At 43.9% G+C, this 27,654-nt stretch overlaps 1 pseudogene across 1 annotated transcript in view; it reads left to right on the top strand.

Moving 5' to 3' along the window:
• The first annotated feature begins 271 nt into the window (after positions 1 to 271).
• LOC147605832 (phospholipase SGR2-like) overlaps positions 272 to 27,654 on the top strand; it is a 160,845-nt pseudogene continuing 133,462 nt past the window's right edge. The window contains exons 1-3 of the transcript XR_015265049.1: positions 272 to 582; positions 1,449 to 1,549; positions 25,895 to 26,131. The product of XR_015265049.1 is annotated as a phospholipase SGR2-like (transcript). The remainder of the gene's footprint in view (positions 583 to 1,448; positions 1,550 to 25,894; positions 26,132 to 27,654) is intronic.

The following is a 27,654-nucleotide window of genomic DNA, read 5'->3' as shown; positions in this document are numbered from 1 at the left end:
ATTTTAAGAAAATAGTTTTTTTCGAGCAGTGGTGCACACGCATACATTGGTGTCCTAGAAAACATATTCCTCTCCCAAAGCCACGACAAAAACACATACTTGTAATGCTTTTCCCATTTATATTTATAAAGCATTAATGTATAGCGTAGCATATACACGAGATCCTCTTGACACGTAACCAATCCTTATGCTGGGACCTACACACATGTATAAAATTTCAAACACGTGTTGCGACGCACGTGTGACGTGGCTTTACAACAAAAACCAGAAGCAGAAGAAGAGGGCCAAAAATAAAAGAGTAGCAGAGCAATCATGAAATAAAAAATTTATTTCCCCAACGTAATGAAATTTGCCGCAAAAATTAGCATGCTGTATTTTTCTTAAAGGATTTGATTTGATTTTTTTTTTTCCTGGTGAGAAATAGAATGCCTTCTTTTTCCAAGGCTTCTTCGAGTTTTGGGAGGCTCCAGGAGGCTCTCAATAAAATTGACGCCCGAGAAAAATACCGAGCCCACACCAGCAGCTCATCGGACGGTGATGATGTGCGCTGGTACTTCAGCAAGGCGCCCCTCTCTCTTCAAGGTTAATCTCCCTTTCTTTCCATTTTTCAGTAACATAATTGATTTTTTGATTAAAATTTAAACATTTTTTTTTCAAAATAGCGATCAATTATTTGTGAGTTACAGGCTTTAGTGAAAATCATTTGAAAAGATCAACCTCTGTTACATTTGTATTTTGAATGTCAGGTTTAGGGATAAAGCAATCTTAAAATTACAGTTACATCCATTAAGTAAATTTTTTTAAGACATTTGTATTTTGGATGTCAGGTTTTAGTAATAATTTGCAATTGCATCCTTACTTGTGGGCTAGATAGGCGTGTGCACACCCCCCTCATGCTTACCCATACCTACAACACATGTAACTTGTGTATACATGTAAGATATTGTGTACTTCGGCCAGATGACAAGCATCCACAGACCAAATCACTCATTGAGTGAAAAGCTAAGGAACTGGGAGAAGCTAACAAACTGGGTCTGCTGAGTATCACTTAAACTAGTGCTACACTTCCTCACTTAAAGAAGATAGAACAGAACAAAGTGAGGCGCCTTTCCATTATTTGCATCTAGGGCATCTGCTTGTGCATGTGGGCCTGAGGCTGAGCTTGATAATATTCCCGGGCTTGTTATCTTGCACTGTCATTGCAACTATTGTATCTATTGTTGCTGAGCATGCAACGTCATATGTTGCATGCCTTGACAATGGATCCCCTGAGTTCCAGATGCCATCCATTCTGACATTATAGCAGAGTGGTGATGATGTTGCACATCTATATTTCTAATGGGTGTACCACCCAAAATGGTAAAAAACTACTGTATTTAAAAGCAAAAGTCCTGCATGCAATGAGAGTGTTGTCAATTAAAAGCTTCAGTTTATTTTTATTTTTGCAGAAGAAGCAGCGTCAAGTCCTCCAGCAGAAGTTGTAGGAAAAGGTGACTTTCTCCGTTTCAGTGTTAATGACTCTCTTGCGTTGGAGGCAGCGTTCTTGAAGGTATTTCTATGTCTAATTCTGCAAAATCTTGCTCTTAAGGTTCTTTTGGAGCATAGCTCTTAAGTGTTATAGCTCTGAACAGTTTCTACAACCGCACACATGTCTTCACAGTCATACGGATGTCAGTACAATGTTTGAACAAGCGCAATCTGTAAGCAATAGCTCCGTACAACAACCTTGAAGTGCATGCGCTGAAGATATTGATGAAGAAGGGAGTCAATTCCTTAAGTGGGTGGCTGGCTACTTGGTCGATATCAATGCTCTACCCTCATATTGTATTGTCCAGGCACCGACTAGCTCATGTTTGTATGGCCCCATTTATGAGGAGTATCCATGGTTGAGCAGCGTGGGCACCCGGCATCCCCGTATTCATATGGGAAGGTGACCTAGGAGGCCAAATGGTTTAGAGACGGGCTTGGATTAGATTTGGCACATTGCCAAATAGGCTACATGCTACATTGGACGGTTATCTCATAACGTTTCACACATGGAGTAGGTAGACTTTACTCTTGGACACCTTGTTCTAACATTGCGGGGCCCGAACGTGGCCCAAGATGAGCCCGGATGGCCGTGGGAGGTGGGGATATTTCTACACAGCTATGTAGGGTCTAATTCATCTTTATGGACCAAGTCTACATCGCAAATGGTGGCATCATCTATGATCTCCATCCCGCCCTCACTGTGAATCGGTATAGTGGAATTGTCGCCAGTGAAAATGTGACGTGACTGTTGTTTGAGATCCTATAAAAACTCTCGGGAAGGAGTCATGTGCCTAGAAGCACCACTATTGAGAATCCACTCCCGAGTATCCCCAGTGGTGAAACCCTTTTCAGCAAATCAGTGAGAGGGGCAGCCCTTCTGGCAAAGTGCCTGATGAACCTCCTGTAAAAAGAAGCAAGACCCAAAAAACCCCTGAGTTGCGTGGTATTATGTGGTTGCGGCCACTCCTTAATGCATTTCACCTTAGCTGGGTCTACCCTGATTCCGTGCCAGCTTACAACATGTCCAAGATATTCAACCTCATCTGCCATAAATGTGCACTTGCTGGCCTTGGCATAAAGCTGATGCATCCTCAAGATTTCCAGCACTTGTCGGACATGGCCTATGTGTTCCTGTGCACCCTTATTGTAAATGAGAATGTCATCAAAAAATACCAGCACACATTTGAAAAGAAGGGGGTGTAAAATCTTGTTCATGAGTGCCTGGAAGGTGGTTGGTGCATTAGTCAAACCAAAAGGCATCACCTTGAACTTATATAATCCTCTTTCTGTACGAAAGGCAGTCTTATGCTCATCACCCTCTTTCATCCTGATCTGATGGTACCCTGACCTCAAATCAATCTTCGTGAAATACTGAGCACCCTTGAGTTCATCCAGCAGGTCATCAATCCTGGGAATAGGAAACCTGTTCTTAATGGTGGCCTTATTGAAATCCTTGTAATCAATGCACATACGGAAAGAGCCATCCTTCTTCTTCACCAGGAGTACTGGAGATGCAAAAGGCGAGGTGCTATGAGCAATGAAGTTTTTCTCAAGCAAATCTCGCACCTGTGTTGCCACTTCTTCCCGTTCAACCTTAGAGAGTCGGTACGGGGCCTTGTTTATTGGTTTACTACCATGTTCCAGGACTATGGCATGATCAACCTCTCTTTTTGGGGGCAACTAAGATGGCATATCAGCAAACACATCCGCAAATTCTAAGAGCAATTGCTGCATATCACAATCATCCACATGGGGAATGCCACCCTCCTGAGGTACAGAAACATTCAATGCATATATGGCACTTTCTTTCTTGAGCTCCCTAGCTAGCTGCCTTGCTGAAATGACCTGCAATTTCCGAGTTACAATGCCCTGCAATGTAACCGATCTACCCTTGTGGCAAAATTCAAGAGATAAGGCATTCAAATCTATGCTGATTTTCCCCAATGATTGCAGCCAATCACATCCCAGGACAGCATCTATTGGCCCCATATCCAATGCCAGAAGATCGCGTGCAAACTCATAGTCCTCAAGAGAACTTGATCCTGGCATCTTGGCAACAATGTCTGATGATCATATGCTGTCCATTAGCTATCTCCACTTTCAGGCCATGGTCTATCTTTGTAGCAATCAATCCCACTCTTTGCAATGTCTTGCAATTAATGAAACTGTGAGTGCTACCGTTGTCGACCAATACATGAACAGATTTGCCATTAATCATTCCTTTCAACCTGATTGTGTCAGCACTTTTGGCACCCATCAAGGCATGAAGTGAGATGGTATACAGCGTAGACTGGGCATCCCAATAAATCTGCTCATCATCCACAGGAACATTACCATTAGCATCACCTCTGACATGAAAAGGCATTGTAAGTTGATGCTCCACCCGAGAGAGTGTTGGCTTACAGCCTTTCCTGCCACATGTAGGCTGAATATCAATCTCATGCATCACATGAGTGGCTTGCTCAGTAGCCCCACCCGGATCAAAGGGAAATGCAGTCCCCTTTGTGGCTCCTGTGTCAGGAGCTTCATCTGCACCATGAGCTCCTGTCAATTCCTCACGAGAGACATCATGGGGGTCTGCAACATCAGTGACTTCCTCATCATCTGAGAATTCAATTATCATGCTGAGTTTGGCTGAGCTGACATTCTTCATCTTGCACACATCTCGATGCTCAGGTGTCCATTTCTCTCCACATCTAAAGCATAAATTAGCCTTTTTCCTACTGTCCATTATGGCCCTGGAGTGTTGTTTAACATCTGATTTGTCAAAACCAGCACTGGGTTTGACACCTGGCTTTGCGTCCGTGGGCCTGTATGGCTTGGCATATGGCATTTTACTCCCTGTAACCATAGGATATCGTGGAAAGGGGGCAACTGCTGATTTCTTATCAGCCCAATCAGCAAACTTTGACTTCCTGTCAGCCTCATAAACAGCACCATAAGAGCTACTTGACACAAGCTTGTACTTGCCAGCATATTTTGGCTCAAACACCTCAGCAAGCTGGGCTGCCCGCTCAATGGTTTGGGGATTATGAGCTCTCACATCAGCAGCCAGAGGGGGATTTAAGCCTTGGATAAAACGCAGCAGCTTCCCCTTCTAGGAAATGTCCTGTACAAACAAGGAAAGTCTCCAAAAACGCTGCAAGTACTCCTGGACCGTACCCGTCTGAGATAGTGCATAAAAATCAGCAAGGTACTGCTCAAGGATTAGGGCCGAGACGAAAGTCGTGACCATAAGCTCCTTGAACTGTTTCCATGTGGTCGGCTTCTGAGGTGACTCTCGTGTACCGCCACCATGTATGTGCATAATCCTGTAAATGCATGCTAGCAAAAATGATCCTCTCCTCATCGTTCTTAGGGTAGAAGCGGAAATAATCTTCCAGCTTCGTGAGCCACTCCTCCAACTCATTGGGAGTGCGAGTGTCCCCCTTAAACTTGTGCACAGAGAGCTTGTCTTTCACAGCTTTGGCTGCATTATTCCTGGAGTGACCACCAGCATATCTAGCATCCTCACTCTTAAAGCTCACATACTGTGAAAAGGGCATCTCATCACGTACATCCTCAGGCAAGGCCCTGTATGAACGTAAGGCATCTTAGAACATATCATCCATGTTTGCATGCTGCCCAATTCCAGCATCCTGCTGGATAGGAGAACCACTCCCCTGATGCACAAAATGCGTCTGGCTGAAAGCATTACCTCCCTGATACACAGGCTGAGTCTGACTGAATGTGTTCACAGGAGGTGTCATCGAAGCATGCAATCCCTGCTGAGTCTGCCTGCCATAAACATCACGGTGAGTGGGTGGCATAGAGAAAGGCTGAGAAGAGGACTGGCTTCTCTCCCAACTGCCTTGAAAACCAACACCCAATCCAGGCATGCTAGCCGTGGGCGGAAATGTGCCAGTAGGCCGGCCCAAAATGAATGGCTCAGCCAATGAAATCTGCGAGCCAAATGGCGGCCTGGCATCAAACAATGAAGTGCTCGGCGGCACGGGCAAGGCATCACCCATATCAACATAATCCCCATGCTGGGGTGCATGCATAGAACCAGAATCATAAGTGCGACGGCCATCAGCCATAAACCCCCTGCGCGGGTCAGAAAAATCACCCTGACTATCCGACTGATCCCTGTGCTGGGGTGCGGGCTGCTTGCCCTTATCATGCATAGTGATGGCAGTAGTGATCTGCTGCCCAATGTGCTGACCCATTTGGGTGATAGCTGTATCGTGCATAGCCATAGCAGTGGTGAGCTGCTGCCCCAACTGCTGACCCATCTGGTGAAAGCCCCCTGAAGCATCGAGGCCAATGCATCTAGAAACTGTGTCTGTAGGCATAGCAGAAACTGGCTGTGAGGGAGATGCACCCTCTGTGACCGGCATTTGCTCCTGCTGAGCAACATCGTCACCGTGCTGAGATGACTCATCCGACCGGGGTGCACGCCTGGGTGCCATGAGTGACACGAGGAAAATGTGCCAAGTGTCGAAGGCTCGATGTAGAGGCTCAAATGCAGTCGATGAAGAGGTTCGAAGGAAGCTCGGTGAAGAGGCTGGAAACGGGGCTCAAAATGAACCACAAAGGTGGCTGAAAAGGGGCCCAGAATAGGGCTGTAGGAGTGCCCTAAAAGAGGGATAAAGAGGCTTTTTTTTTTGAGCTTAGGACACCTAGGACACCTAGGGTAGTCCCAACTAAGACCAATAGGGCAGCTAGGATAGTTAGGACACTATAGCAGGCAGCCAATTACCACTGCCGTTTGAAGTAGCTCGATAGATTTGTGGGCTACGCTTGTGCAAAAGGCAATGTTGTTAGGCCAGAATTCAGGCGATTCCACGCTCAGCTACGTATCGCCTTGAACGTGCGCACGGCAGAATCTGAGTGTGGCAACCTCCTCCATTGCTCGCTTCCACGCACCACTCTGTTCTGCCTTGGCAAATCTCACGAATTGCTAGTCCCTTCAGCTAGTTTGAGTCTTGCTACTGTCAAATCAGCAGGGTAGCAATCCCACGGAAAGTGCTCTGATACCAATGTAGAGAAGGGGGAAAGGGGCAGGAGAGGAAGGCCACGGAGGGCAGGGTGAGAATGAGTGGGAAAGAGGGGAGAGGGGTAGAGTGAACTAGGGAGAGAGAGTGCACAGGAGAGGAGGAGCAAGAGGGATGTAGATTAGGTGTCAAATCAATACGTACCTTACAAATCTTTTGGGGTTGACTTATATAGTCCCCCTCATTCCCCACAATTCCCCTCCTATTTTCCCACCTATTTCCCACATAAAACCCGTCCTTTTCCCACCTTCATTACAAGAGGGGCAGGCGGGGGGTTGTAGATGGGCAGGCGAAGGCAGTAGAAGGGTAAGCGGAGGCAACAGAGGGCAGGCGGGGGCAGGACAAGGTAGCGCAAGCTCATGTCCAGATTTCTTAAGCCCAGGTTTTGATATCTCAGGCAATAAAGGTGGTGAACTTTCTTTATGATTATTTATTAATTTTTCCGTTATGGTAATATGATTGAAGTGATGAACCAGATAGTATTTGGTTGGATGGTGTGTCTCCCCATGATCCGAGTGGTGTCAGTGGTATCAGAGCAAAGGGGGGAGAAAAGGTGTAAAATATTGAGAAAAATCAAAGGGAGGAAGGCTTTGATAAAGAAAGAAAGAAGGTACGTGCAATTTTCTGGTTTCTGTGAAAGAAGAAAAATTCAAGGCTTGAAGGCTTGGTTGAAGGTTTCTTTTTCAAGGTCACATCAAAGCACATGTAAAGACTTTACCCAAAGCCTTAGATTAAGGCATAATACAAAGCTTAAAAGAAAACTTAGGCTTAGCTCTTTGATCGGCTCTGCGAATTCCTACCCGTCAGGCCACCCAGGAAAACGCGAATGGTGCCATCTTCTCTTGGGAATTTGGCTCTCAGTTCTTCAACTGATTCGAAGATCCGCTCCGTTGGATGCGTCCGACGTGTCCTCTTGCATAAATCTTATACCTTGTCTGAGGGGTATTGTGGAAGATCCAGGGATTTGAATTTGCAATGGTGGAGGAAGTTCTGCAGAAAGCAACAGTGTAGAAAAATTACATCTTTGCTTTACCCAAAAAGGTCTAAAAAGATAAGAGTAGATTTATACGCCAAGCTTCTTCAAGCCAAAACTTCATCAAAATCAGCCCGAATTCATTCGAATTTGGCCCGGCTTCGAACTGGAAATATTTTCAGTTTCTTATTCTGGTTTGGCTCAAAAAATTACAGCAATTCAAAGTTGCGGGATTTTCAAATTTGGTTGTTTTATGCCTTCCCGAAGCTTAAATTCACTCTCGATTCTCAATATTTTTTCTACACCGGACGACTTTCCAACGCTTCGAGGCTACTTCAAGCACTTTGGTGATTGCGTTGGATGGCCACACCGCTCTTCTAATTGCCACTGGATTCACGATCTTCAAAATTATTACCACCACGAACGAAAAATAATATAAGTATTTCTAACTTTTTCCTATCTAAAAAAAAAAAGTATTCTTGACTGATTTACCTGCACTTCCGTCTATTCAAGAGCAACTCACTGCTTTGCAAGCACAATTGGTCAATGAACGCACTCATAGAATTGCATTAGAAGACCAATTGAAATCATGTAAAAGGCATAAGCATGACATTGAAAGCGATAGCGATAAGGATTCTATTCTTCGAACTGTGAAAGCAACTTTAGATGCTCAAACGGCTCGGAAAGAATCTCGCATTAGTCGCAAGGCTTTTTCTTTTCAAAATTTTGACGGAAAGAAGGACGCACGCACTATTTTAGATTGGCTTAGCCAATTTGATGACTATTTTTCGGGAGAGAATTTTTTTGAGAAAGACAAGGTCAAGTGTGTTGCGAATCATTTGATTCATAATGTTGCTTTATGGTGGAATGCTACCAAGAATGGGCGACATAAACCTCTTACTTGGAAGGATTTTCAACATGAAATTAAGAGACACTTTCTACCTCCTCAGTACAAGGCCAAAGCTCGACAGCATTGGGACACTCTTAGACAATTAATTATTTGGAATGCTCTCATTCAAATGCAATCTATAGAAAAGGACATGAAAAAAATCTTAAAAAGAAGTTTATCTCAGGGTTGGATCCAAAGATTAGAGCGGAGGTTAATATTTTTCGTCCTCATACTCTTGCCTCTGCTTTAAATTGTGAAAAGAAAAATGGTGTGCCCAGGTTCCAACAGGAGAATCGTACTTCTGAATTCTCCAAAGATTCGACATCTTCTAGTGGTTTTGACAGGCATTCTTCATTTAAACGACCTTTTAACAAGGGTCAAGATCAGAGAAGCCAGCAATTCAACAACAATAAAGCAAAGATTGGCAACAATAGTAATGGAGCGAGTGGGAAACCAAAGAAGACAGATGTTCCGGATTCATTGACTCGAGATGAAAAAGCGAACAATGTCCGATGCTACACTTGCCATCAAAGAGGACACTATGCTAATAAGTGTCCAAATGACAACAATAACAAGAAGAAGAAGCCAATTGCACGGCTTAACATGGTGGATGGAGATGAAGACACTAGCACTAGAGACGATGATGATGCTTATGACGACGACTACGAGCGAGAGTTTGATGGTAATGAGTTCAATGGTAAATTTGATTAAGAGGGTACTTCTAACCTTGATCCTCATTTCTTTTCACCACATACTTTACTTAAAATGAAGGAAAAAATTCAAGAGAAGGAAATTACAATCTTGCATGATGATGGTAGTACACACGATTTTATTTTTGAACGTCTTGCACATGCTCTTCCTCTTGACATGATTCCTTCTCGTTTTAAAGTAAAGGCTGCTTTTCAAAGCCAAAAGTATAATTGCACTAGGAAAGTGAAGAATCTTGCTTTTTCTATTGCACAATTATCGGATGAACGTACTGTCTTAGTAGCACCTTTGCATGGTATTGACATAATTTTGGGAATGCCTTTTCGACATTAGTACACACCACATATTGATTATGCAAAGCACACAATGTCTTTTATACATCATGGTAAGAATGTTTGTTTACAAGGAATTTCTGAAGATAGGGATGAACTACTTTTGAGCCATACTCAGGCCAAAAGGACTTTGAGGAAGAGGGAGAAAACTTTTTTAATTTTGGTTAACCAGCTTCGTGCTTAAGAACCACCTCCTAGGGATATATCCCATGACTCTTTCATTTCTAAATTCTTTGACTGTTTTCTCAATGAGTTACCTCGTGGACTTCCTAGATCACGTCTTGAAGATCACATAGACATTATTCCTGGTAGTGCACCGCCTTGTAGAGCACCTTATAGAGCTAATTGTCACCAGCCTGGACATTTCCTAGCATGAAAGGAGTCTGGTGGACTCCAGGATGCCTAAATATTTGGAAAGTACAAGCTTTGGGAATGGGGGATTATCCTAGAATACAAAGGACCACACTCCTAAAATTTAGGAGAGTTGCTATTTTTGGCCCGACTCTGATGGAAATTCTGTTCGCGTCATTACATCTGGAATTGAGCAGATACCAACAGTTGGCAAAGTGCCTATGACAGAATGTCTACTAGTTGGGATATTTTTAGAGGTAAAGATTATAGGAGAACCCATGTCTTAGATTGGGACATGTGACAAGAAAGTGGACCAAAAAGAGACAAGTGGCCTGACACTTGTTAGAAAGTGGATCAGAGTGAGACAAGTGGCCTTACACTTGTCACTTCAGCTATTGTGTGGCTCTCCACTTGTCATTGTAGCCTTCTCTTGCCATTTTAGCTCATGGGAGGTCCAAATCTATAAATTGGAGCCCTCTCTCTTCATTAAAAAAGGCTCTCTTGCTGCACACTAGCCTCTACCACAGTTACAGGCTGCCCTAATGATGGCTACTCTCTTTCTCTCTCTCTTGAAGGCTGCCCATGAAGAATACCGGCTGTTGGGGACTGTTTTGGAGGCTTCCATCGCGAAGAAATATTGAAGGCAAGGGTATTTAATCATTTATTATGATTTCTAGCCATTGTACTTGTTGTACCAGCATTTGTACCTGCTGTACTAGTCACTGTACATGCTGTACCAACATTTGTACTTGCTGTATTAGCCACCGTACTGGTTGTACCAGCCATTGTACTTGCTGTACCGACTGAATGGAGAGTTGTACTTGCTGTACCGGCTCTATTGCATGAAGACCCGTGGTTTTTGGGGAAGAATCAGTACCCACACGGAGGTATATGGATTATATTGTTGGCTCGGTATTTCTACAGTCTATTTTTTGGCTTGGTAGTTTCGTGTTGGGCTGTGTTATGGCCACCTGATTTTTCATGTCCTTTCTTTGTGGTTGTAAAACTGATGCTAGTGCTAGGGGCATTGGTGCTGTATTAATGCAAGATGGTCATTCTATTGCTTTCAAGAGTAGGAAATTTCGTCCTGCTGACAGTAAGTATAGCACCTATGACAAGGAGTTGTTTGCTGTAGTCCATGCATTGAAAATTTGAAAATATTATTTGATGGGCTCAAAATTTCTTATAAAAACTGATCAGCAGAGTATCAAACACTTGCTTTCTCAACCACTTATTTTCGATAGACATATTAAATGGGTAGCTTTTATTCAAAGTTTTCAGCCTATTATTCAATACTAACTTGGTAAAGAAAATGTGGTTGCTGACACTTTGAGTAGAAGACCTTCCATTCAAAATATTTCTGTGATTGAGAATATATCTTTTGATTCTGCGTAAAACTTATGACCAAGATCCTGACTTTAGTGACATTTGGTCTAGATTGAGAGAAAATCATTGGATCCCTTTTGCTGAGTATTCCTACGATGATGAATATCTTTTGCATTACTCGATCTTTTAGACATTCTATTTTAGAAGAATTACATCAGCCACCTTATGCGGGGCATCAAGGTGTTTTATCTACATTCCATACTATCTCTAATGACTTTTATTGACCTAAAATGAAAAATGATGTAACTAAATTTGTGTTTGAATGTGATGTTTGTCAAAAAGTGAAAAGTTATAAGGGTAAGAAACTTGGTTTACTCATGTCTCTTCCTATTCCTAACGTTCCTTGGGAACAGATTTCTATGGATTTTATCATTGGTTTTCCCTTGACTACGAACCATAATGATATGATTTGGACCATTATTGATAGGTTTAGCAAACAAGCATGTTTCCTTCCTTATAAAAAGACTCTTACTGCACATTAAGTTGCACATTTGTTTATTAAACACATTTTCACACATCATGGTTTACCACAAGTGATTGTTTCTGATAGAGATTCTAAATTTTGCAGTGATTTCTGGACTACATTGTTTGATAATCTAGGCACTAAATTGGATTTTTCGATTGCATTTCATCCTGAATCTAATGGTCAAACAGAAGTGACAAATAGCATAATATTGGATTTACTTCGTGTATATGTTTCATCATAACCTAAACAATGGGATAAGTATATCCATATTTTGCAACTTACATATAACAACACATTGCAGTCATCCACTGGAAAAGCACCTTTTGCAATTGTATATGGAAAAGTTTTACCTACTCCTATCACTCGTTTGTCACACACTATTGAAGTTGCAGATCAATTCACCATTGATTTCACTTCCATTTATAATCATGTTCGTAAAGCTATTTCTAATGCACAAGAGAAATACACTAACTAAGCTACTAAGAAAAGAAAGCACAAGGTTTTTCAAGAAGGTCAATATATTTTGCGTCGTATTGAAAAGAGACGTCTTAAAAGTGTTGAGACTAACCCTGTTGTTAAGTTAGCTCCTCGTTTTTATGGTCCTTTTCAAATTACTCATAAGATTAATAACCTAGCATATAGGCTTTCACTTCCTTCTCATTGGAGAATTCATAATTCTTTTCATATTAGTCTTTTGAGACCTTATAGGGGACCAATTTCTACACATTCTATATATGAGGAAGCACCTAGTCTTGTTGACCAAGTAGAAGAACTTCAACCTGAGGCTATTATTGACCATGAGACTACTACTACTCGCACAGGTACTGTATATAATAGATATCTTTTGACCTTCAAAAATCATCCTCGCGAAAGGTTAATTGGGGACGCCTAATTACTACTATATTCGTAGCATGGCACTTGGGTGATTCCGAATATTCCATGTGTAGGACATATGAAATTAGGGATAGCTGGAACTAAGTATTGGCTTTATTACTTATGTGTTGTCGTGGACTTTTAGCATGTGTTGCTAACTTATAGTGTGTTTGAATGGACAACCTTATAGGTTGGTGAGATTGACGGGGTTTGTGCTCGTAAGCCGGAATAGCTGAGACGTGATGGGGATGATATGGTGCGAGCTATTGGTTCTCATTTTGGTATTTTTGCCGTAGTATCTACTACGAGATTTTGTATTGTTAGTGGCCGTCCCATTTTGATGTATTCGGGCGTGGACCTATTGAGCTGCCCACTTTTGTTATATTGGGCGTGGAATTATTTATTTGCACGTGAAATAGCCCTTGAGGTTCTTTTTGTAATTCTCCTTTAGTAGTTACATAGGAACACTTTACCTAAGCTTGTGTTAAAAGCAATTCCCATTTTTGTAGAGGGCAAAGCCCATGGATAAGCATGCATCTATTTTTGGCTTATGGGTATTTTTATTAATAAAGCATAAATACTCAAGAGGTGGAAGGAAGCAAACACTTCTTGAGGGGGATAGATTGCACTCAATGATTCTCTCTTGTGTTTTCATGCTATACTATGCTTTTACGATTATTTATTAATTTTTCTGTTACGGTAATATAATTGAAGTGATGAACCAGATGGTATTTGGTTGGATGGTGTGTCTTCCCATAATCCGAGTGGTTTCAGGAGTCTTTGTAGTTGAAGCTGAAGAATCAGCACTCTTCGCTGTACTCCGCTTAGAACATTTTCGCCAATAGTGGTCTTTCTACCCACAATCGTTACAGGTCCACTCGGCCTTCAATTTGTCACAGTCTAAGTCGGGCTTCTTCTCAGAAGACTTCTCCGATGAAAACTTTCCTTTGCCCTTAGTGTTGTTGTTGGTACGGTCTTTCGACCGCTGGCCAGTCAAGGCCTCAGAACCTCCGTCCTATGGAAGGTTCGTAAACGCTCTTCCTAGTCCAAGACCATAGGCACAAGCTCCTCCCATATGATGGTGCTGAGCCTGCCACTGGTGATCAAAGAGGAGTAAAATGCTGAGTACTGAGAGGGCAAATGAGACAACAAAGTGATGGCTATGTCCTCTGAAGATATCTCCTTCCTAGCCTGAAGAACCTCTTGCTGAAGAGCATGCAACTTGTTGATGCGCTCCCGCATTGTCGAAGACTTTGCAGGATTCATCACCCGTATCTGTACTTCCAAGGAGATCCGCTTCATTGATGATACCTTGTTATACACAGAGGCCAAATGCTGCCAAATCCCTTTGGCCAGCATCATATGTTTTATATGATATCACCCCCCATGGCCACTATTTGATGCACTATAATGCATTATAAAGTAAAACGGTGGATATTTGAAGCCTTGGGGTCATGTCATAAGACTCCAAGAGAGACTCCATCATTATCGTCCATATGCCGTAGTTGTTCTCGTCCAACTGTCGATCCAGCAGGAATGTGGGGAGAGTAGGGATCTTCATGTGCTTCTCAGCCATCTTAAGTAAGTCAGCCATCTCAAGGGTTCACAAGGTCTTGTGAAGGGAGAGTGGGTGGGAAAAAAGAATGAAGAAGAGGCTGCAAATAGTATGCAAGGTGGCTGTCCAACGGTGATGGTCGCCTTCCACCCGATCTCCAAGTCCCGAACAGCCCAAGCAATCTCCAATCAGCACCACAAATCAGCAAATCCTCAAGGTCCCACTGTCTTCAAGCTTCAAGCCACTTGGGACTCTGATACCATGTTAGAATGCACAACGGAAATGAAAGACAACTGTTGTAGAGAGCAAAATGAAGAATAGAGAGAGAGAGAGAGAGAAGCTGTAGAAACTCTGCTCTATACACAAGATCCGATACACAATATACAAAAAGTGTGGGGAGCAGGGCCACATATATATATGGCCCTGAGCTGTTGGTCGGCCAGACCAAAACAGGCTGATAGCAGCCAATATGCCCACGACTGGCTAAAAAGGCAAGTTGGCCAGCATTGAAAATAGCCGACAGCAACACATTCAGTCGGCCAGCACATGACAGTCCCCCACAACCCAGAAAAATGGGACATAGTCACCAGAAACGAGAAACGGGAACGGAAACGTTCGAGGGATGGAAATGGGGAAATGAGTTTTTAGAGATGGAAATGGCCGTTTCCTGTGACAATATTACTTGGGAAACAAGAAACGGCCATGGAAACGGATGGGGTCGTGAAACGGAGGAACACATTTCTAGAGACTGAAACGGCCATTTCTTGTGACTATGAAATGGGAAAAATACATGGAAAAATAGGAAAAAATGGAGATACACCTAACTAGGCGGGCATACCCACAACAGAGGCCATAGTGTGTAATGTACAGATAGGAGATGACTGCTAACAGTTTCATCTTTTGATTTTCTTTGGATCGTCAGGTTTTCATTATGTTTACCCATGCGATGAGAACGAATTTTCTTTTGGGCTTTTGTATTCTGTGTCACACATATGGGTGTTGTGGTTTGTGTGGTACCCTTTGAGGTGGATGCTTCTGCATCATGTGTAGCTTTTGGCTCTTTTGGGGTTATGTTCTCCACAGGCTCTCTTTCCTTGTTCTTTATTTTAGCTTTGGTTTCGATAGTTTGTTGCCCCTTGTCCTTCTTGGGTTTAGAAGGTTTTGCTTTTTCTTTGGATTCCTGTTTTAAAGCATGTTCTTCTATCCATTTCGAAGTGTTTACTTTTACATTCGTTTTGATTGTCTCTTGTGCCTTGGCTTGTAAGCGTGAGAGCACATTCAAGGGTACCGTGGACAATTGCTCGTTTTGTACACTTCAGATGTTAGGAGTTGTATTTTGTGAGACAAGTCGCATTGAAGCAACTCGCCTTGGGCAATCTTGGAACATGTGATCAATGCCACATCGTTCACACATGGGTTGCAAAGTGTCAGTGCCTATGGGAATGGAAGGATTCCAAACTGTGCACTCTGCCACTTTTTGAGGTCTACGACAATAGAAACACTGAAGTGTTTGCTTAACTGCTTCTTGAGCGGTTTCTACCCTTTACACTGTTTCTGTTTGGTGCATGGGAGATGGAGGTTTTGAGTTAATTGTTGATGAATTGGGACATAGGATTGTGTCATGACTAAAGGTTTTGCAATATATGTAATACAGAAAAATAGATGCCTTGTATGCATAAAGGGGATTAGGATGGTTGTAGTGATTGCATTGAACACAAGGCATTTCGCTCATCTCTTGAAGAGGCATTAAGGATGTTTGGTTTTGAAGGATCTCATCCTCTCTTAGAGATGTCGGTTGTAAGCTTTTAAGCAAGGCTGCATAGAATTTAGGGAATGACAACTCCGAGATCAAATTTTCATTAGCCATTGCTTCACTTGGTTTAGATGAGGAACATCTCGTATCATGATCATCTTTCATAACCGTGGATAAAGGTTTTTTTCAAGGTCCTGAAGTTTGTCTTGATCGCCGGCATCAATGTGATGAACCATTGACTAGCGTTTCCCACTAAGCATAGGTTCAATGCATTTACCTTAGTGGGGTAGTTTGGATTTCCAAAGGTTCCACATCTCTGTTTAAGCATTTGAATGAATTGAACAATATCAGTTGTTCCATCATATTTCCATGATTTTTGAAATCTGTATGGCCGTGGTTTTGTACGAGTGTGGGCATCCAGGGGTTGCAAAGAGTTGGTACCTACAGGATTTGTGGGAATGTTAGATAAAGGACCAAAGCTTGAGGTGACAGGGGGTGTAAAACCTGATGACACGCTTGTTGTCGGCATGGCCAATGATATTGGGAGGTGCAGTTAGGGCATTGATCTCAATGGCTCGAAGATGTCAGCCATTGGGTTCAGTGAGGGTGTCGGCCCATCCTATGTCTGACGTTGCCAATCACTCCTTAATAAGCAAGCACACTCTCTCTTTTTTTTTTTGGGTGCTTTTTTGAATTTATGATAGCTTGTTACAGCCCGTTAACGGCCTTACGAGGCTCGGCGTATCCTTCGTTGGGTCAAACGAGTGTTTGTTTGCTACGAAATTTTTTTCCAGGAAGATTTTTCATGTTTCGCAGCCAGTTTTTGAAAGGAATTTGGAAAAACTTTGTATGAGAGAGTTGTAGTATTTTTGGAGTACTACAACTTTGTCTCTTTGAGTTTTTCGTGGTTTTGTTGTTTAGATCCTCAAAAAGTAGTCCGAATATGGTCCGCAATCGTTTTCACGTTGTTTTGGGTGATTTTTAGCGCTTTTAGGGTCATTTTTTGCCTTGGTTTCCGGGTCGAATTTTGAGGCTGTTGGTCGGAGGCCAAAACGGTGGATTTTACGCTCGGACCCTGAAGACCAATTTCAAAGAGCTCGATGCCGGCTTTCCAATGAGCACTAGAGCGCCTTTAGCATATTCATATGAACTAATCTAGCTACTGCTATCTCCTTCAAGGAGAAACACGGTCCTGTGAAAGTAACTCCCAAATAGACATATGACCTGACGTACTCAACCGGTTTTCCTTGGAAAGTGACCTAATGCTCTGATCTCGTCACCCATGCCTATGTGGTGTTAAACACCATAACCTTGCTTTTGCCAAGGTTCACTGTCAGATCTCTATCCGCACAGAACACTTGTAATGCATCCAAATGTCTTTGTAATCCCTCCGAAGAGTCTGAGATTAGAACAATATCATCTGCATATAACAATATGGATATCAACACTCCTGCTAGGCATGCCCCTGGGCCTCCCAATCTGTCTACATAATCGGAGACCACATCCATGTACAGTCCAAAGAGGGTGGGTGATAGTGGGCATCCCTGATTCACCCCTATCGTACTGGTCACCATATCGGATAGTCCGCTTGGAGCTCGGACTCTGCGTGTCACAGACTCATACAAAGCATATATCCCTCACTGCATATCCTCAGGTACCTCAATGTCATGCAATCTATGCATAAGCCTGGCACGTAGTACGGTATCGAAGGCTTTGCGTAAGTCCACAAAGCAGCAATATATCCTTCTCTTTTGTGTCCTGTCCTCTTCAATAAGTGCCCGAAGTGTCAGTATGTGATCCAAGGTAGTAAATCCTCTCCTGAAGCCGGCCTGTCCTTGTGATCGGTGACCATGCCTCTTTGCCCAGCGGCTTAGCTCCGACTCCAATATAGAGCCGTATAGTTTGGCCAAGTAATGACCAATCATGATCGTCCTGTAGTTGCCTGGTACCATGGGGTCCCCAGTCTTAAAGAGTGGTACAATGGTATGCTCTGGCCAGCTTGCTGGGAAACCCTCACAAATGGCACGATTAAACACATGTACAATTAGTGGAGCCAAAGTATCGCTCGCATATGAGAAGTGCTCTCCAACTAGCCAGCCCATCATGATCCCGTGCCTTTCCATTCTGTAACTTGTCTATCACATCAAGCACCATCCGCATAGTAAAAAATGTGCTGCTAGCCGGTCTAGCTCCCAATGGAGGGGGGGTGAGGGGTTGTCCTGGTGCATCATATAGCTCTCTAGCATAAGCATGCCATGCCTTAAGTGCAGTAATTGGAGTACTAGGATGTCTCCCCTGAAACATCTTCCAAGGAAGAGTTGGTAGATCTCCTCCTCTAACTTAGCCAGGTAGGCTCGTTTCTTCCTTCGCACAAGGCGTCCAAAGATCATCCTGGCGTGTCTATGTGTGTGAGTCCCAATGGCAATCTCAGGCTGTAACTATGCCCGTGTCTTACAACACTCATCATCATACCAATTGTTCTGTGGGGCAGTGCTGTGGGAAGGGGTGGAAGGGATCATAGTGTAGGGAAACGCATATGAGGCAGATGCATGTAGTACACCTGCCAATCCTCTCGTAATCTCGTCTAGAGGGCTATGCGGGTCTACAGCAAACAAGCCATCAGATACGCATCTCGGTAAACCCTAGCTGTCTCACTTGTAAACTGATATCTCGAGTACCTAGGTAGATGAGTGGTTGGGCCATCTCTCTGGGATCTACCTACTAGTGTGAAGCTCAAGTATGCATGATTGGCTGCGATGCCAATGGCCGACTGGAAATTGTGAAATCCCGCACATCAGGTATCAATGAAGGAGATCCCATCAAGTAGTCCACTGTGCTCGCTCCCCCTTTAGAGTTCCAGCATGTGAGAGCATATGATCCCTACTATCTCGATAGGCCATTGTATATGACCAACCCATGTGCACTCGCGAGTGTGAGAAAATGCCTGCCATAATATGTAATCTCCCCCTCATCCTGTGCTGATCTCTGTAACCCTACATCCTCTGTCGCGATCTCCCGGTACATAGCCTCATGAGTATTATACAACTCTGTTTGCTCTGTGCCTGTACGTGCATTAAAGTCTCCCAATAGTAATATGTCTCCGATGCTGGCAAACCTCATGATATCATCATATAGTGGCGTATAGGGCGACTCTCCTGATGGTTAAAACCTGGAGTTGGTTGGGGAAAAGTAGCATACCGCCACATATAGCTTGCAGAGCCCCTCTTTGCATACTTGGATCCACATGTACCTCGCATTTGCATCTCTATGTACCAGATGTATTGTGTCACGAAGCTCCTCCCTGAAGAGTACTGCCACTCCTCCAGATCCTCTGGTACCTCCCATTGTGCGTGGCTAAAGTCGGAACATTGATTCCCACCTATAACCCTGCACGTCAGGGAGCCTCTTGTTTGTGCACTGATGGGTCTCCATATACATAGCAATATCACTGTGTCTGAAAGTATCCTGCATCTGTTCTAAGGGCTCCATTGCAACTCCACACCGTGAATCGCAAGGTCTCATAGGCCGTGCACCGTCAGGCGGGCTTGCTCTCTGTAATGATGACTCGGCCCTCTCTGTATACCACCCATTTCCCCTCTTTCCTTGCCTCAAGCACACGTGGCATGTGTTCCTTCCGGTGTGCTATCTATGCCAGTGTAAGGTCCTCATCCAAATAAATCTTTTCTCCCTCAAGGGCCATCCTTTTGGAGAGGAAGACCTTCTTCTTTTCCAAGTCACCAAACGTGATGATCAATATCTTTGCCTTGGTTTCATCTTTGCCTACTTGCCATGGTTTCATCTTTGCCTACTTGCCATGCTCCAGCAATGGGTACATCAGTGGCTCCAATTTTTGTTGCAAGAGCTTTTGCATCCTCTTGGGGATTCCCCTTATCTTCCCAACCAACTACGTGTACATGTAAGGCTCGTGCCCGTCTCTTGGCTTCCTCTTCCAATGTAGCATTCATCACCTCTTACTTTATTGACTGGTGTATCCTTCTGCTTCTTTACTACTTCAATCCATGGGCTTCCTCAATTTGTTTCTTTGTGGCGTTGGCAATTTCAGCCCATGAATGCATTTCCTTCTCACCTGCAACCACTTTTGCCTTACATGATTCCAAAGTGTTTTGCATTTCTGTGATGTCTTTTTCGTGGTCAGCCATACATGTCTTCAAGGTGCCTTCGTACGATGCAACCCTCGTGCCGATCTCCCGGAGCATGTCATCCTTCCATTTTTGCATCTCTTTTTTCATTTCTATGTACGTCAAAGCTTGGGCTAATTCCATCTCAACCCGTACTTGGGCTTGCATTTCTCCCTTCAATTGGGCATATATCTCTTTCTTCAGTGTTTCGTATATCACTTTCTTTTGAGCATGCATCTTCTCAGTCCATTGCTTTTCAAGCTTCTGTCACATGGTGCTCATCTCTATCCTTATTTGCAGCTGTATTGGGCCTCATCTTGTCGGGCCATCTTCGCAAGCCTTGGTGAGCAAGGGGACATGATCCCTTCCCTCATTCTTCTACGGTAGGCATTTGGTGCCTTCGTGGGGGTGTGAAATATGGTTTCACCGATCATGTTCTCCCTCCCAGTATTGAGACATGTTTCCCCCTAGTTGTTGCCTTGAGGGCCTGAGCAAGGGTGGGTGGCACAGAGCAGGACAGATGCTGGACAAGCACGCTGCGCGCAAGTGGGTGCGCATAGAGCAGAACAGATGGCGGGCAAGCACGGTGTGCGCAGAACTAGAAATGAAATGAAATGTTATATTAACGTCTTCAAAAGGCCAAAGTGACCTAAGAGACCAAAGTTACAACCATGTGACATCTGATACACTGTCTGGAAAAGAAAAGAGAAGAGAGATAGCCCCACAATACATTAGTAGGGGGGAAGCTAATGCTACTAGTCAAAATGGAGTACATGAGTACATGGATACCTGAATACATGAATATGGGGGAGTACAAAAGTGACAATGAGTACAACAATATATGGCTGGAGTTGTAATCATCCTAGGAGCTCTAGCATGGATCTCTGCCGGATGGCCTGGATATCTGCCATAGTGAGATGCCTGGTCGGACGAGCCTGATGCCTCGCAATGATGCTCTGAATCCTCCGGTGTAGAGAGAGAGAGAGAGAGAGAGAGAGAGAGAGAGAGAGAGAGAGAGAGAGAAATGAAATGAAATGATATATTAACGTCCTCAAAAGGCCATAATGACCTATGAGACCAAAAAGGTTACAACAATTGGTGGATCTGATGATATATTAACGTGTCTAAGAGGCCATAATGGCCTATGAGACCAAAACTGAGAGTATATCTGAAGTTGGTGTCTCATCAAAGAACAACTAAATGAAACTAAAAAGTACAATAAAGTGATTGTCTTACAGTTATAAGAACTATAAGTAAGACTCCTAGATGATATCGAGTAGAAAATACTGGAAAATGTATATCAAGTAGATCCATGTATGTTGATCAGTTGAAGTGTTGCCCTCTCCTCAGATCAAATATCTCCACCATGGGGCTGTCTAGAATGGAGAGGTCGTAGAAGCGAGGTAGGCGCCTCCGATGCCGAGCAATAAGGGCTTTGATCTGGCGATGGTGAGGATGCCGTGGTCGGGATCCTTGTGGCCGTGGGGTTGACGAGCACGACATAAGAGGACTGCTTTATCAGTGGTGACTCCTTGGGAGCGTGGCCGGTGCCCTGATGGCCCGATGGAGGAGGTATCAGGAGGTGTGTGGGCTGGACTGCTAGTGCTGGTGCTGGTGCCGAAGAAATCTGTCAAGATCCTTTGTCTAGGTACATCATGGCTCGGTCTCCTGTCTGCCAAGAGGGTCTCTCTATGTCTTCTGAGCTCAAGTAGGAACAATCCCAGGCATCTCTGATCCTCAAACTCCATGACCTTGCGTAACGGCCCAAAACCCTCTCGGAAGAGGCAGTGATATCTCCCTCGGATCTCATAATAGACTGTACACCGGCAAATGTAGTGATTCTCTGTCTCTGCCTCTTGGTAGCATAGCTGACAAATGCGGTCATCTGAGATTTGATGCATGTATCACCCTGTCTCAATCCGCAGCTGGTGTGATGAGGTCCGAATCTGTCCAATGGCACAACGTTCCCATGTTCAATTTTCGATCAAACCAATCACGTGGTCCCTTTTGTTAATGAGAGAGATTAAGCGTCTACTAAAGACCCAATGGGCCTATGAGGCCAAAGTGATACAATAATGTACATGGCATATCTAATCATGGAATGGAAAATAAAACAGAAACAAAACATAAACATAGCTATCTCACTGAAGAGAGAGAGAGAGAGAGAGAGAGAGAGAGAGAGAGAGAGAGAGTTCCACATCCTACATATTAGAAACGGAAATGGATTTTTATAGGAGAGGGAAATGGAAATGCCACGTCAACAAGGGAAGGGGGCGGGGGTCATATAACCATAAATTGAAACATGCCATAAAATCAAACTTAGCATTTCAAAATCCACACAAAATAAAAAGATAGAAGAGTGTAGACTCTAGTATCTACACTCTTGTAGACTCTCAAGTCTAGACTCTAGAGTCTAGACACAAACAAAAAGATAATAAGAGTGTACAAAACGAAAAGATACAAGAGTGACTCTACACTCTGAAATCTAAGACGTAGATTCTACAATGTGAACCTCATGATTGAACATTTCCTTTTATTGACTCATCATGTTCGATTGGAACATTTTCTTGGGCCTCTGTAGGCTCTTTGTCAACATCCTCTGCTGCCTCCATAGCCTGCTGAACTATACCAATATATTCATTGGACTTGTGAAAGACAATGTATAAATCCTTGGTATACACTTGCTTCATCCTTGTTAGCAAACGTAAGTTTGCATTAACAAAGACGAGATTATCTGCTTTTTCAGTTCCAAGCCGGTTTCTCTTCTTTTTGTGGATGTGGCTAAAGGTGCTCCACAATCGCTTCAATGCTGAGCAAGAGCAAACTTGGCTCAATATTCGAATGGTCAAGTTTTGGAGCTGAGGAGAATCAAATCCTTAGTCCTCCCACCAAGTTATAGCACCAACATGGAACGTGAAATTCAATAAATATACAATAATAAGCTCTATGTTCATAGCAAGAGATTTGCAATGTTCACTGTATTACACAATTTTAGAAGTCTTAAGATTACCTGTCATGTTGAGCATCGTTCCATCCAAACATGCCCTCCTTGCCTCGATAGCTTGCAAGTTGGTCCTTCACAATTCGACGTTGCTCAAGAGAACTGATCAACCTTTGAAGTGTGGAGTTTCAACCCTGAACTACCTCGCCATTTGCCTGTTGCTGTTTTCCCTTGTGTTGAAACTTAGGGTCCAACACATATGCAACACTATGGAGTGGAGAATAGTATTGGTTCCATCTACCAACAAGTTCCTCCAGCTTCTGGAGCCTAGCCCGATCTGTCTCAAATGCTGCAGATGTTTTCAATAATCCGATCCGTTGCCTCGTAAATCTTTCCCATGTACAATACATCTCCACCTACCAAGCACATGAGATTTACAATTGGCAAGCAAATAAAAAGCAGATGCTTCACTTCAAGCCAAAAATCACCCTGAAAGATAGTGGTGAAACAAAGTTGTTGCAATGCTACATTTGTAGGCCAAGATGCCCACTCTAGGCTCGATAGTGGTGAAACAAAGTTGTTGCAATGCTACATTTGTAGGCCAAGATGCCCACTCTAGGCTCACCACCATTTGCTTCAATGCTAGTCTTTGGCCATAGAGATAACGAAGCATAAGAAAGTTATAACAAAGCAAGTCTCAGACTAATTGAGAAGCTCTTTCTTTGTGAACTTTTTATACAATGCTAAGGAGAAGTGGTAGCGTGTGATGAATGTGATTCTCTCCTTGCCTGCATCAATCGAGCTTTTGAGCCAAGGCGACTTGGCAATATCTTTTAACAAGTTGTTTAAACAATGTGCCATGCATGGACTCCATGTCCCATGTGGATATCTCTGCTCTGATAATGCCCTGCAACTTTGTTTGTACTCTCTCCAAATCAGATACAAATTGTACAACATTACTTGGCCCCACATACTCCATTGCCTAACTCCACATTTCACAAAGAACACTTGCTGTTTTTTGGCGCACACCACATTCTGTGGACTTTATGTACAAAGCCTTGCCTCGGCATGATGCAAGGACACTCTCCAAAGAGTGGCTACGTATATCACTCCAGCCATCTCCCATCAAAGATACCCCATAGATGTCCCATTTTTCTTTCACAGGAACTAAAGCATCATTAATGCTAGAGACCTCATCTTGCAAAAGTCTTTCATGCAATGCATCATGTTTGGGTGCTTCATAAGTGGGCCCAAAGGCTGCAATTTCAGCCACCATCTCCTTGAAGAAAGGAGATTGGGCCACATTAAAAGGGATACCGCATGAGGGCAATAGCTGCATCTACTTGTGCTTTCCTTTGAGGATGCCATCGTTTACCTTTTGTTTGGGATGGAGTACCATCAATGCTGGCGGAAGATGCTCCAAACATGGCGGTTGCACTCCCTCGACTCCCTGAGCTTTGGCTCCATCCATGACCCTTAGTGGGAGGAGGTCCACTTGTAGCATTTGCTAGAGTTGCAGATATGGCTTCTGTCTCTCTTTGGCTCCTTGGAATAGGGTACATTTTATAATCACACTTCATCTTTGCAGCTTCAGCCTTGGTGACCTGCCTACACTTTGTGACGCCATATCCACCAAGACCAAGTAAATGGGCTTTTACTCGGTAAGGAGCTCCGCCCCTCTCAAGTCCACAATACTGGCATTTAAACCTCTTGGCACCCCCTCTTTTGCCGTCATACTTGGTCAAAATGTCCTCTTGTTTGCCACCAATAATCAGCTTGGGTCATCTCCTTCTCCCTTTGGCATTCAAGAATTTGAGCCTCCATTGCTTCAACATTCATTTTCCAAGGTTTTAATCCTCTAGCTGAGAATCGAAACTTGATCAATTGAGAGAGAGAGAGAGAGAGAGAGAGAGAGAGAGAGAGAAAGGATCTAGACTTAGAGAGAGATTGGAGAGAAAGGGAACTTAAAACAAGCTCTCTCAGAGAGAAAGAAAGAGAGAGTAAGAGAGAGAATTAGTCTCTGTGGAGTCTATAACTACGAGAGAGACTAAGAGAGAATTTTTTGGTTTGTGTGTAATAGCAAGAGTAGGGGCTGTTTAAATAACTTTTCATGGACTCTGTAGAGAAGGCTGAAGCCTGCTGCTTAGTACCAACTGCTGTCGGTCTAAGCATTAATGATAGTGTGTCATGGGCTGGCGCCTTGCAAGATTTGGCGATTCGCGAATGGGCACGCAGCGCCTTCAACACTCTTAACTAAGAGCTTTCGCACGTATGGCCTGGCATCTTGCAACACACGGCGCTTACGCGTTTCCCAGCTGAGTAGGTGGCCATGTGTGCATAAGTGACCACCTTAGGCTTATAACTAAGGTAAAACCTTAGTAAGAAGGCTATAAACGGCGCCCGTATCCCGCGAATACACGTAGTCCTGAAACGGCAACGAAACGTGGCGGAAACGTTTCGCGAGGCTCCCAGCCGCTGTTTTGAAGATGCCGAAATGGTCCTGCAGGGAAACACGTTTCCATCATGCGTTTTTCCGTTTCGCCGTTTCCTCTCCAAACAGAGCCGTTTCGTCATGTTTCCGCTTCTATGCTTGAGATACGAGATGAATGACTATTATAGAGCTTTCTTCCTATGGAGAAGGGCTTCCTCCTGACACCCACACCATATCTTTCTATACCAAATTCCAATTATGTAGCTAAGATAGAGATCCTCAATACCTTCAGAGTTACATTTGCCTAACCCTCTTCAATTTGAAGAGGTGATAGGTGACTAGTAGAAACAACCCCTTTGTGTTGGGCTCAGAAATGGAGGCTTGCTTCATTGTTCTTCCTCCTGCATATAGTTAGACTGTGATTAATCTTTATTTTTCTGTTTCTCATTTCAATTATTCAAATTGGGTTTCTTTGTTTTGACACTCATGTCAAAGCAGGGAATTACTGGTTCTAAGTTGATTTTCTTGCAGCAAGAAGAAGAATTGGTGTCAGCCTGGTGGAAAGAGTATGCTGAATGTAGTGAAGGCCCTTTAGGGGCTGCAACTAAAGGGCAGCAGCCATCCAGTGCTGAAGGGCCAGTCAAAGCTACAGATGCTGAACATTCAGATTCAAGTGTTGCTGATGCAAACTCAAAGCAGCATGATGACATTGAGCTGTATGAGAGTGATGAAGCCATTGGAGTCTCTGTCAAGGGGGGCCTTTACGAGGTTCATTTCTTTCTGTTGATCATAGCAGTTCATTTTTGTTTGTCGCAGAGCAACTAAAACTGATTGAAATGTTCTTTATTCAGTTTACCTTTTATCAACAGTCGTAAAGCTGTTTTAGTGCTTCTGTGTGCTAGTATATCTGCTTTAGCATTTTCCCTTTTATGCAAATGTTCAAATGTATCTGTATATATCTTAAATACACAATTTATGTGCTTGTGTGTGGAAACTCAAGAAGTGTATTTTCATTGTGATTGGACATTTCAAAAAAGAGATCTTATAAGTTGTTTGATAAAGATGCCAAAGAAAGTTTCACAAGTAGAGATGTAGGACTCAATAAGATGGGAGAAAACAGCACAGCAATCTCAAGATTTCAAAGATAGCTTTGCATGGTTTGAGGAGGAAATTCTTCTAGCTGAAAAGGTAGATCTCCACAAGGAGTGCTTGAAACTTTCCCACAATCACCCTCGTAAATGTCACCAGTGAGGAGGTATCGCACCACTAGAGAGAACAGGAGCCCGCGTTGCTGCCCCCGCCGCCTCCTCTGCCTTGCCTCTACCTGCGCTACTGCCCCTGCGGCCTCCTCTGCCTTCGCCTCTGCCCCCCTGCCTCGTTTCTGCCCCCCCACCACCTCCTCTGCCCAGGCTGCTGCCCCCGACTCTTCCTCTTCTGTCCCCCGTCTCCTCCTACCCCCAGCTGCCTCCTGCCCATGTTTCCGCCCCCCGCCTCCTCCTCTGCCCTCTGCTTTTCCTTTTAGCAGCTGTTCCTACTTGGATTCGAGTTGGCCGCCCACCGTTGATTGGCCTTATGGCTTCCGCCACAGCCAATCCTGTCAGAATACGCAGCGGAGATGATGACCAAATCTGGGAACACGAGCAAAAACGCAGGCAGAAAAACAGCACAAGAGAGAGACAGATGTAGGCGTGTAACTCTGCTCTGATATACACAAGAAGATCCCGAGGAATGATACAAATGAGATATGGGGGCTGAGGACCTATATATACCCCCCTAGAGGGCAGTCGGCCAGCATAAGGAAAAGCCCACGACTGATAAAAAGGTCCACGACTGCATAAATGCAGTCGGCCAGCAATCTGGTGCCCAAAACTGATCAAAACCAGTCGGTCAGCAGCAAGAGTGCCCACGACTGATAAACACCCAGTCGGCAAGCATTGTACTGCTCTTGGCACCCTCTGGCAGCCCTCCCAAGCCTCAGAAAAAATGGGAAAATAGGGGAAAAATACGGGGAGTGAGGAAAAATGATAAAACACCTCATAAGGGCGGGCACACCCACAACAAAGGCCCTGGTGTATAAATCTAGATAGGAGATGACTTCTAACACCCCCTCTCAGCTCCTGGCTGTGAAACCAACCACTGGGAGCTGGGGTGCCGCCTGAGCAAATCCTGAGAGCGACTTCGTGAAGAGGTCCACCGTACTGTCCTCCGTCGAACAGAACTCCAGCAAGATGTCATCAGCAACGATCTGTTCACGAACAAAGTGCCTCTGGATGACCGTGGGTTCCTCCAGT

The sequence above is a fragment of the Cibotium barometz genome, chromosome 58, assembly GCF_041138505.1.
Source record: "Cibotium barometz isolate CiBa-2024 chromosome 58, ASM4113850v1, whole genome shotgun sequence".
NCBI lineage: Eukaryota > Viridiplantae > Streptophyta > Polypodiopsida > Cyatheales > Cibotiaceae > Cibotium > Cibotium barometz.
Note: the sequence above shows the minus strand (reverse complement) of the source record. Positions and strands in the feature narration are given on the sequence as shown.